Source organism: Stegodyphus dumicola, chromosome 1, assembly GCF_044657685.1.
Source record: "Stegodyphus dumicola isolate Sdum_Otavi_A_Nest chromosome 1, ASM4465768v1".
Lineage (NCBI taxonomy): Eukaryota > Metazoa > Arthropoda > Arachnida > Araneae > Eresidae > Stegodyphus > Stegodyphus dumicola.
Genome location: NC_140768.1, coordinates 19,608,082 through 19,620,821, shown reverse-complemented (window position 1 = coordinate 19,620,821; position 12,740 = coordinate 19,608,082). Strand labels below are relative to the sequence as shown.

At 33.8% G+C, this 12,740-nt stretch overlaps 1 protein-coding gene across 1 annotated transcript in view; it reads left to right on the top strand.

Moving 5' to 3' along the window:
* Positions 1-2,212: 2,212 nt before the first annotated feature.
* The window catches only part of LOC146999053 (retinol dehydrogenase 12-like), a 45,101-nt gene continuing 34,573 nt past the window's right edge, over positions 2,213-12,740 (top strand). The window contains exon 1 of the mRNA XM_085813259.1: positions 2,213-2,352. The gene's annotated coding sequence lies outside the window, so the exon portion shown is untranslated. The remainder of the gene's footprint in view (positions 2,353-12,740) is intronic.

Sequence of the window (12,740 nt, the reverse complement as noted above, 5' to 3'; positions counted from 1 at the left end):
ATAACTATTTCAAATCATTATTATAATTTATATAAAAATTGCTAGACATAACTGAATGGATGCCTGCATCGCTATTTCGCTACCGACTTATCGCTAAAGCATAATTTCATCTCGCTGGTTGTCCAAACATAATTTTCTATAATGAATGATGTCTTTTCTTTGAAAATATTCTCGGTAAAGTGCAGAATCGCGCACTTATTTGTTTGCCGCTTTTTACAAGGGTAAAAACAATTGGATTTTTGTCAATTTTCTTTTACTTTTCAAGTGAAAATAGGTCGATGTGAACATAGATAAAGTCAAGGGTGTGCACAGTGCCATTTTTGTGCAATTTTAGTATTTTTATTTATTTTTTTTTAAGTGAAAATGGGTCGATGTGCACATGGATACCGAGTATGTGCCATTCTTAAAAACGCGTCAAGCAGTGGGTGATTCTGTACTTTACCCAAAATTCTATTGCCGAGTTTTCGTCATGGGCAATTCCCAAATTAATCCATAGGATATCAAAAAAGGATTTAAAATCAAAAAAGGATTTAAAAATTAAACTAGTATTTCAATGGCGTTTTAAGAAATACAGAACTATATAAACTTACGCAATCTGAAATCAGCGCGTACGCTAGATTTGGTGCGCTGTTAAATGGGCGCGTTTGCTAGATTTGGCGCTTTTGCGCGTACATTTTCGCTGCAGTTTTGTTACGGCCCTCGAAACCGAATAGTACCGATAATTAACTTGTTGCAATCGTTTGCGAGGTTGAGACCTTGCGAACCAAAGATGTGCATTTGAATGTTTTCCATCAAAGTCTGAGCTCGAATTAACACTCGAACGCCAAGTTTTCAGTTTTATCCGTTTTGTGCATTCTCTGCGAGTTTTTCACTAAACCGATTGCGCAACTTTTGTTTTCGTTCTTTCGCTTTCCAACACTGTTGGAATATTAGAATTCCGTTCAAGTTGGAATTCTAATATTCCTCTTTTCTGCTTCTCAGAGTGGAATGCGATCCTATGTTCTATGGTAATTATTGCTCATCTGGATGGGTACTATCACCCCTCTTAATTTGTAAAAACAATTTAGAATCATCCTATATATAGATATATATTTGGTGCTGCCAATTACAATTAAAAAGGGATTTGCACAACTAGATGTTATATACAAAATTTCAGTGTTCTATGGCTAATCATTTTTCAGTGATGCAAGATACGTACAAACGTCATGAAAGGATCCCTTTTGGATCCATTTTACAATCCGTTTCGGGGGGTGGGAGAAAAAAAAGTCCTTTATTATGTCCGTATGAAGAAAAGTCATGCAAACCCCCCCCCCAAAAAAAAATCCAAATGGATTCGGGAACGTTCCAAATGGATATTTCCTTTAATATATGATTCTCGAAATTTTTCGCGATTTTAATATTTCCTTTACTTCGTCTAAGGAAATAAAAGATCACAAAGAAATCTGATTGATCACCATTCTATTCAAAATGATATGAATGCAACTTTTTTTGTTGAGTAAATATTCTAGGTCTGGGTTATCCATTAAGAAAGAAAAATAATTTGATTTCCATACGTTATGCAAATAACTAATTTTTGAATTTAAATTTCCTGTCTTCATCAAAACCTCGTGTTCTCTTCGTGATATCAATACTTGCTTGATGATACAAGCATTTTCTTACATACGTTGGAAAGCTTAAGAAAAAAAGAAAACACAAATGAAAATTAATTAACATTGTTAATTAAAATTTAAGCTCCCAAACTGAAATTTTGGGAGTTAATATTCTGCCAAATTTGGCTGAATCATCGCCAGATTTGCTAATTTTGTACATCTAATTAACAATATGATAAGCTGCAAAATCTTTTCTGAGAAATTTATGTAATAAATAAGAGAAAAAGTATGGATTATGAAAAGTATGTGCATGCTAGAAAAATTACAATAAAATGGGGATTTGTAGGAACAAACCTTTAACTTTCCGCAGCTGTAACATAAGTCGCTGAATAAATACATTCCATGGACTTTAATAAAACTTGAGCTAATAGAAAGTTTTTAACCATCATATTCGAATACAACATGTTAATAAAAATTTACTGTTTTTATTTCGATTATCATTTGGTAGTTGCGGTATATTATTCCTCTTTATCTTTCTCAATCACATACATTTGCTCAGAACTTCTGATTTAAACTGTGTGTAGAATAGGAGTTGGTACAGTCCTTCTCTGTGATATTCTATCGCTAGCGATCAGATGATAATTTTCGATTGTCTGTCTTTTTTCGCGTTGTAATCTGCTATAAAAATAGCTCCGCTTTCAGGCGCCGCGGTCAGAGGAGGAAACAAGAGCGCGCTGCAGTCACGAGCTGCGTTTTTGATCAGGTAATTGCTTTCACATGTACTTCTTTTTATCATTATTTATATATCGTTAATGTGTTGGTGGAAGACCTTTTCGCGTTTCTAATATTTTAAACGATACCTGAGTTGCTTATATAGTAGGTTTGACTACTGATGTTCAAACTAAATTATAATATGGAACATGAAAAATTACAAACAAATAGCTAAGTTTACTGCTTTATATTTCAGATATCAAAATGAGTTGCTAGATTAGCATCATTCGAAAACCATGAATCACTTCTCGTTGCCATTCAGCGTAAAAGAAAAAATATAAATATTAATAATTACTTGTTGCCATTCAGCATAAAAGAAATATAAATATAAATATGAATAATTATTTGTTGCCATTCAGCATGAAAGAAATATAAATATTAACAAAACGTTATTTTTAGGAAATAATTAAACACATGCAAAAATATAAAATACTTGAAATTAAAAATAATTATTACTCATGCTATAACTGGGCCACTACAGTCTCCTTGGATTTCTAATCTGATCCTTATTAAAACTTTACACAGTAAATATTGATTAAATATTTACTGTGTAAAGTTTGCTGCTTTATACAGTCAATATTTACTGTGTAAAGTAATAAAAGTACTAATCAATATTACGCAGTAAATATTGATTAAATTAAAACTAAAGAGGCAAAAAAGTAGCAAGTAAAGAAAAAAAAATTACTGATGTAATTTCATTAAAAACTTCTTAAATATAATGGTTATGTAAATTGAAACTGGATTAAGTTAGAAAGAACTGCTTAAAAAAATCAAGTAACATAATGCACTGTGATAAAATACAAAAAGGAAAAAGCTATATTATTGTTTTCACACTTTTTATGCTATCAGTAGGAGGTCAAGTCATCTAACAATAATATTTATTTTTCTTGGCAAAATCTGTTATGTTTATCTGTTACCTTTTCCCTGGCAAAATCTGTCAAGTCCCATTTGTATAATTTTTCGGTTTAATTAGTCTATATCTATATATTATAACTAGAATTCATGATTCAACTGAAATTAATTTGTTGCTTAGAAATGGGTATTTGTGACAAGTCTTTGTGCACAATCTCACCCCTTCAAACAAAGTACAAATTTTTGAGATAAATTTTATTTATAATTCGCTAATTTTATAATAAAAATCAACATAATAAGTTTAAAATCGTCTGCGAAAATATTTAATATATAATAATAGTGGTTGCTTCCGAATCCAACAATCAATTTAGTTTAGTTTAGTCAGCATTTCATTCAGCAATGAATAAATTTCTATAAATATTCAATAGATTTTAAAGAAAAATTTATTAGGTCTAATTCTGTTCATTCTAATCTGCAAACTCAAAAGAATGTTCTTTTTTGCTATTGCTCTTCATTGTTTAAACTGATTGATATATGTATATTTTAAATTTTTTTTTCGTTGCCAGTACAACGAAGTATCTCTTGAGATAGAAGAAACTCCAAAGCAAAATTCTAGCTGTGAATTCTGGGAATCTGCTATTAACAAATGTTGCCCTTTTCTAATGTGGATTGATATAGGATCAAACTCTACACTTTTTAATTTTTTATCCCTTTTCTTTTCTGCTGTCTATCACTTAGAGTAAGATTAATTATTTACGGAAAAATTTCCGAGTCGTATCTGCCTTTAAAAAATGCTTTCCCGGAGAACTTTATCAAGAACAATGACTCACATTTACATTAACGAACCCATCAGCGGTCGAGCAGTTAAAGCCGCTGAACACGAGTAGTTCGATCTGGGTTCGAATCTCGGCGATGGGCTAGCTCTAAGAGTGTTTACGTGGTTTTCTTCATGTGTAAGGCGGATTCGAGCCAATTTCCCTTACAAAGTCCTCCACGGGACATCCCTGCCTTTCCTTGTAGTGCCTAATGGCGGAGCACGTAATAAAATAAAATAAAATAAAATAAATTACATTAATTACAATAGGAAAAAACCGTTAAATTTCATACAGCTTCTCCGTTCAGTCACTAAGCCGAATCCTTGGTGAATTATTAATATTCCCTATTGGTGAAGTGCTATCGTCACAACATTATCTTACCACAAACACAATGACATTTCTTCTTTATCAACCCAGATAAATGAATTCAGTTAAATATTAAGTACCTTATCCTTCATTTGTAATAGTTACATTATCATTTAAAAAAATATCAAATAACTTTTTCTTTCATCCAAAGGTTACATCATAGAATCACAACTATGAGCATGTTATTTAGGCAAGTGTGCAAAAATAGAAAACAGAAATTACGGTCAATTTATAACAAATCTACTATAACCAGGGCTTAATTTCTAAGATTAGAAGTGCCGGAGCCCTATGGAAGACCGTCAGCAAAGAGGAACAAGAGTAAATAAATAAATAAAATGACTATTAAGAGCATTAATAATTTTAAAATTAAATAGTTAATTATTATCAAATTAATTAATAGCTATTTAATTAATGTTTATAAATTGTTATTTAATCAATAATTATTATATAATTAATTAATTACAATTTAATTGATAATTATTAGATAATTATTGTTTATTGAAATAACTAAAGATTGAAGTAATTGAATAATTAAAATTAAATAAAATGTAAAGAGATAAATGGAAATTTAATACGCGATTTTTTATAATTATGAATTTAATAAAATTTTTAATTTATAATAATTTTATAATTATCATTTTTATATTTATAATATAACGCGATTTTATAATTTTATTGTTAAATTAAAACTTTCGAGATAAAATTTCTACCGAAATTGTTATTCAATTACATAAAAGAAGTGCTGCAGCCTTCTTATTCAGAGCTCGTTGCGTTAAGGCTAGAATTATGATTTATTACAAAAATTAAGATGCACCAGAGCCGAGATCCAGTGGGCTCCGCTCCAGTTTAAGCTCTGATCCAAAGGGGGGGGGGAGTTTTTTTTTATCATCGCAAACATTAAATATATTTAAAGTATAGCTGATAAAAATTCTAGGGCGAAACAGAATGAGGGGAATCTCGGTGAGAGAGAACGTTCTTTTTGACCGCGGCTCTCTGCTGATATAATAGTAGCCATCAAGCAGATGTGTGTCAGGGGTAAAATGAGTCCTGAATCTGACTCCTAAGGATGAATGTAAAGTTGCTGGTTACGCTTTCTTCCCCATTAGTGGATACTGTGGGAAGACAATGTATAGGACGCGCTGGAGCAGTTTATCTCAGTATTTTCACTCTTATTGTACTCGCTGTCACTTAACGTACATTTAAGAACACAAATTTTCCATCCTGCGAGGATAGCTAACTGTAAGCATCGATAACAATACACTAGATACGAAGACATGGCGAGAAAATTACGCTTTCCTAAATAACCCCCCCCCCCATATTTATTACTTTTCTTAAAGAGAAAGTCTTCCGCATGTGAGTGAGGAAACTTTACTTGAACGTCTCATGTTCTCATGAGTTCGTATTTCTAGGGAAATAGAGTATTGCAATGTCTGCTTATTGTTAAACTAAAACGTTAAGAATTTTAAATTTTTTTCCCTATAAATTGTGGCTCAATTTTATAAAAAGAAGTACCGGAGCTCATCTTATTTAGGGCTCCGGTGCGCTCCGGCTAAAATTGTAATTTATCCTAAAAATTGAGAAGCACCGGAGCCCGGCGCAATTTAAGCACTGACTATAACGTATTTACGGTTTAGCGAATTTAATTTAAAGTTCTGTGATTTTAACTTAAAAATAACCGTTAGTTTATTTTGTATACTTCTGACTAATGTTTTTTATGTTTTTTTTTTTTTTTTTTTTTTTTTTTTTAGTCCAAAGGGGCTTTGTCCCTGAAGGACTATTGTTTTCGTTTTGCGATTTTGCGTCGGACTCATAAACGTCGGTTCACTTTTCAAACTGTTGCCACAAAATGTTAGAGTCCTGCATTATATTTGAAGAAATTAAATAATGAAAAATCTGCGTAAATGATTGTCTATTTCTCGCATTGTGATAAAACAATGGTACATAGAGCCATCGAATTTTGAATGACGAAATCCTACTGCGAATATGGGCATCTGAAATCCCAAATTTGGAATTTGTTTTATTATAGATTTTATATTTTGTAAAACTTTAACGAATTTTTGATTTACAAACTCAATGCTTTAAAAGCGAGAAATGGCAACGTTATATAGAAAAAAAATACTTTTATCTCCAGCTCGCGAGACTGTGTATATCGGAAATTCTAAAGATATGCTTAATTTAACATTATTTTGCGATATTGCTCTTGAACTGAATTTTATGGTTTAAGTGCAAAGAACATGATATTTAATAAATAAAGGTAACACTCAAAACGTTAAAAAACGCCCCTTTGGACGTAATTTAAAATCTGAAACATTTCAGATTTTTTTTTTTTTTTTTTTTTTTTTTTTTTTTAAGTTTTCTAAGTTGAGCTGGTAGAAAATGGATACAGCACGGCTCTTTACAGAACCCAAATAATAATTTTTCTTCTGTTAATGTTTCCTCTCCGAAGTTTCTTCAAACAGGAAAATTAGTTATTTGTATTTTTTATGTTATTTTATTTATTTACATATTTTTGTAATGAGAAACATATTTGCATATTACCACTTTTTTTTTTTCGTTAAAGAGGAGCAGATTTGCATTGTATTACAAATCTTTCCCTCATTTTAAGGATTGTTTATATGGTCGCATTTACTTAACAATCTGGTTGAAAGGGACAAAGAAACCTCCTGAAACAAAATCGTTAAAATTTACAAAATTAAACATAAGCTTTCATAAAGTTGAGGAATTTGTAATGTTTAAAAGTTTTGTAGAGTTATTAGCCTAAAAGGCGTTAGCCCATAAGAACTATTAAATTTCCTTACGGTATTTTGTGTCGAAACCTTTAAATATTCGTTTCGCTTTTCGAATTATTGCCACCAAATACTATCGCCCTGTGTTATATTTAAAGAAATTAAATAGTGAAGTATCTGCATAAATGTATGTGTGTTTCTCGCATTGTGATAAAACAACGGTACCTAGAGCATCCAGTTTTGAATAACGTAATTCTCCACCGAATATATGTATCTGGATGCCCTGAGTTAGAATTTGGAATTTGTTTTATTATTGATTTTATATTTTGAAAAATTTTAACGAATTTTCGATTAACAGACTCAAGGATTTCAAAGCGAGCTATGGCAACGTTGTACAGAAAAAAAAAAAAAAAAAAAAAATCTTATCTCCTGTGCTCGAGACTGCATCGGAAATTCTAAAGATTTGCTCATTTTGGAGGTGGAAGTCGAGAACGAAGTTTGGACTCCAAATATGCCCATAAATGTTCAATAATATTCAAGTCCGGAGACTGAGGAGGCCAAGCGAGATGTTCAATCGCATCGTCTGCATGCTCTTCAAACCATTCTTGAACACACCTAGCAGTGTGGACGGAGGCGTTGTCGTTTTGAAAAAGCGGTCGCTCCCCAGGGAATACAATCTAGACAAAAAGATGAACATGATCACCTAGAATGCTTAGATAATGATTGGATGTGATCCTCCTATGCAGAATAACAAGTGGCCCAAGACCGCGCCAAGATATCGCACCCCATACCATAATGGCGCCACCTCCATGCTTCACAGTCGGCAAGAGGCAGTCAGGATGAAACTTCTTTGGGCGTTCTCCAGACATAAAACGCGATCGGTCCTCTGAAATAGGCTGAATGACGATTCATCTGACCATATTACCTGTTGCCTCTGCTGTGGGGACCAGCCTTTGTGATCTCTGTACAATTGGCGTCGCTTGAAAGCATTAGTTGCTCTCACCAAAGCTTTACGAATTGCCGCTCTGTCATAAATGTTCGTAGCATGAAGTTCCCTTTTGACAGTTTTTGTTGAAACGGGGTCCTGTAGATGACTATTCATTTAAGATGCTATCTCGGATAACGATTGCTTGTGCTTTCGGGCTACTATGTGCTTCAAGACCCGTCTATCCCTATCAGCCAGCTTTGACTTTCGGCCACTGTTGTGCTTTGAAGACGTCGTCTTACCCTCTTTCGTGTATGCTATCATAACGGCTGACACCCTACTCCTTGCACATCCCACAAGGTTTGCTATTTCCGTAACCCATGCTCCACTTAAACGCGCTCCAACTACCATTCATCTTTGGAACTCTGACAGGTCTGACATTTCAACGTCTCACAGACAGTTCGATCGAAGCATGCAACGCAGGTGACTGCTGTTGAGAGACTGATACCTTCCTCTTCACGCTCAACTAGGTGGCAGACTTTTGTTGCAAATGGCGTGGCTGTACTGCATGTGTGAAATACGTCGTATTTTTTCACAGGTGTTCGCATTATTTTGTCCTCCATCTATGTATATCTCCAGCTTACTGCAGTGTTTCTCCAACTTATTTAGTTGCAGTGTAGGTTACTGCATGGAACAGGAGCAGCTCCTGTCGACTGAACTGGTTGCCTGCGTAAGGTGTTCGTAATTTTTTTCATGTGTAACAAGAATACGAGACAGTTTCCAAGAAATCCCGCGCCACGCAGGTCTCTTGTCTGAAGTAACATCTCTGAGTGTTTTACCGTGTTAAATAAAGTTATCTGGTTTGCGAAAAGGTATGTGAATATGCTTCACCAGTCTTAAGAGAGTTATATTATAATTTCAGTGACCTCCTCCTTCCCCTAGGATGGGATTATATTTTTGTCAATCTACAAGTCTTTTGGTCCAACTTAAAAGCCTACTTTCTGGGCAACTTTTCTTCTCTGCTCTATAGACCTTCATTTTAAAAGCTAGAGGGTTTAGTTCTTCCACCATATTTGCACAGGAGCAGCGTACAGAACAAACCGTATTTAGCAAATTTTTTTTTACATCACAATAAAGTAATTTAATTAATTGTTCTGATGCATTGAACAAACTATGGTAATGTAATTTTTCTTTAAATAAATTTTCACTGGCATTTTCTGTTAAAGTTGCATACCTAGAATTATAAATAATTTATATACTCAGAATCATAAGTAATTGCCTTCTCAATGGCCGAGTGGAAAAGAGCGCTGAATACTAGTACTTCGGATTCAGGCAAACGGGCTGGGTGCATAGATGTTTTTCGTGATTGGTTTCTACATGAGTAACGTGAATGAGCCACTTCACTTAGAAAGACCTTCACCTTCATTCGTTCAAATAGGCTTCGTGTACTCTGTCATATTTAAATAACCTATCCATTTATGAGTGATAAAAACGGTAATTCCAAATGCTATCGATTTAATTAGAGCCTGGTCTTAAGGTAGCGTGAAAACCAGGTGATACTACGAAAGTTTCCAATTCTTCCTCATTACGAGAGGATAAGAGAGCATTCTCACAATGGACCTTCGTGTTGTGCATATTGTTGCGAGCGTACGGGTTCATAATAGATTGACGGCAGAACTCCGATAATAGGTTAATAAAATTAACTTTTCTCAAAAGAAATATTTCAGAACTCTGGAATTTTCCACAGAAATATTAGTACATAGGTTCATAGTAGCACGCAGTATAATCAGTAGTTACACTTCAAACTATTTAGAACGTTAAATACAACGCAGTGCATCTAAAGAGAAAGCTAATCCGATCTCGCAACAATAACAACAGCATAATAACAAAAACTAACTAAACAACTGAGAGAAGATGCTCTCTGTTCCGCCTTAAGTAGTTTTCAACCGGCCGCGATATATTTCTAGTACTTTCTGCTTCTCGAAATTACTGGAAAGCAATAAGAAGAGGATGGAATTACGGTTACAGCTAACGTAGCGGTCAATTACATTTATTTAATTTCAATACAAAGTACCGAGATACCCATTTACTCAATGTAAAGTGCACTTACCCCTGTATCCTTACTTTTCCTCCATATGCCTTAAAATTTGTCTCGTGCTACATTACACAGAAAAATACAACAATTTTAATTGTAACTCTACTAAACTTACCTATCTTAAATACAAAATTTGTAACAATATTCTCGACTGGCGAACTATCTAACCATCACACTGATCAAGGATTTATTTGGACAGCTTGTAAAAGATACCTTCAGACAACTTCTAAAGCGTTGCTCAGAGGCCAATTACTGCTGAGATAGATTAGGTTAGGTTATTTAATTACGACAAAGCCTCGAAGGCTATCTGCCTAAGGGGAGGGATGCCTTCGTAGAGGAGTTTCCCGGCTCGTATACACGTTACACATGGGGAAAACCACGAAAACACCCTTGCAGCTAGCCCGTTCGCGGGATTCGAACCTCGACCGAACTACCAGTGTTCAGCGACTTTACTGCTCGGCCGCTGGTGGGCCTGCTGAGATAGAATCACAAAAATATTGCGCAGTCACTTTAGGTAGCTTTAATGATGATGCCATCATGTGTCTGCATTTATGACGATGATTTGGAGTTAGCGGTTTGACGATAAACCTTCCTCAGCTAATCGACGAAATATTGTCAGCATGGATGAAAAGCTTCACCATCTCTCAAGGTATCCGACTGATTATTGCCAGCTCTAGCTTAAGCTATCACTACTGCCTGCAGCTGGATACATTGATTGCGTTGTGAGGCAAATATTAGCACTCTGGTCTCATTTCGATGGGTTATGTTATCTTCTAACTATTGTCCGTAAATTCGACTTACGTTTCTTAGTTTTTGGGATAAACCTTTCATAACTTAAACAATTTTTAAAGAACTTTCTTTTTAAGAATTACATAATTTTGAAATTTATTTTAAAATGCATATTATTTTAATATTTTTGTATTTAATACTGTTATTATTTTAATACTTCATAATATATTTTTGCGAAAACCCAGCTGCAGTAAGATAGCTTCCCCGCAAAGCGGGTTTAGGATGGCCAGAAAATGGCAAGGAAAGGCAAGGTTGCTAAATTTGGCGCGAAATCGCCCGTTTGGCGACGGAATCGGCGATGTGGTACAGATGGAGCGAGATCTTTCTAGAACGAATTCTTACCGGTCTTCCCAAGAATGTTCTCGAAGGCAGGTCAAAAGCTAAGCATTTTCCGCATAACAAATTTATGCATTTCTGAGAATTTGTCAACATTTAGCTTAACAGACTAACCTTTTCTCTTTTATGACACGTTCAGATGATATTATTTTTTGAATTCATCCTGAAATCTACGCGGGGCTAAAAAAATATGCCTGAAATTCTATTTTCTCTGTGAAGTAATACGTAAATTACTGGTATTGAGCAAATTTCAAGAATAATATACAAAGATTAATATATAGTTTGATTTTTGATAGATTTATTCAACCACAGTCTTCAGAATACCTAGGTTTTACCCTAAATAAAAAGATCTAGAAATGAATAGAATAGTAGACAAATGAAGAAATTATTTTTATCTGTTATATTATGTCAAAGTTATTTCCCTCGTAATAATAATCTTATTGCATAAAATTCCAATTTATGCGCAATTTCTCACTATATCGGCAATATATGCATATTTTTAACACTAGATTTACGGGACTCGCCATTTTCACGGATTTCGAACATCATGCGCAAAATTGCAAAAAGCATTATTTTTATAGTATTCTAATTTATGAGACGATAAGTACCCAAATTTATTTCCCCTTCAGTCTTTTAATTTCAGAATTCTATATGATGTATACCGATCTCTATTGGTAAGCGCCAAAATGGGGCGGGTAAGCTAATTTCATAGTTAATCGTAATAAACCATTTTTTTTTTTTTTTTATGAAATTATTTTTTCTGGTGACAAATGTAAAAGTAGCTAGAACTTAGATGTTAAATAAAAATCATAGTTTTCAACAGAAACATCTTTCGATAACTTCGAAACCAATATCAAATCGCCAAAGCAAGGGATACGTCACGTGGGATTATCTGTCAATCGTATTATTTGTATAAGTGTTAGGTTCAAGATTAAAAAACGATCTACAGTCGATGAGTTCCAGTCAGCGTGTCAAGACGTTTCAGAAAAAGTTTCAGTTAGTGCGAGTAGAGATGATCCTGAAGAAACTATTGCATTATTATTAACGATATCATTATAGAATTAGAAAAAAAAGTACTAGTTTTACTTTATTCTGAAGAATTACCCTTCTTTAGTCATTATGAGTAATTCAAGAAGAGATACTAAACTGCTAGAAAGAATAATTAGTATTAGCGAAGACTGCTCTGGTACAAGCTCTGGTAAGTCTGTTAACTCTGAAAGTAATTTCTACAGCGTTTTTTCTACATCGATAAAAACAACGGGTCGTTAGCGCAGAAGTAATATTAACTTTGTTTTGGCATTTCACTATAAACGGCGTTTCGCTTTTCAGATTGTTGCCGCCAAATATTATCGCCCTGTGTTAAAGAAATTAATTATGAATCTGCGTAAATGTATGTATGTTTCTCGTATTGTGATAAAAACAACGGTACCTAGAGCCATCCAATTTTGAATGACGTACGTCTCCACCCGAATATGG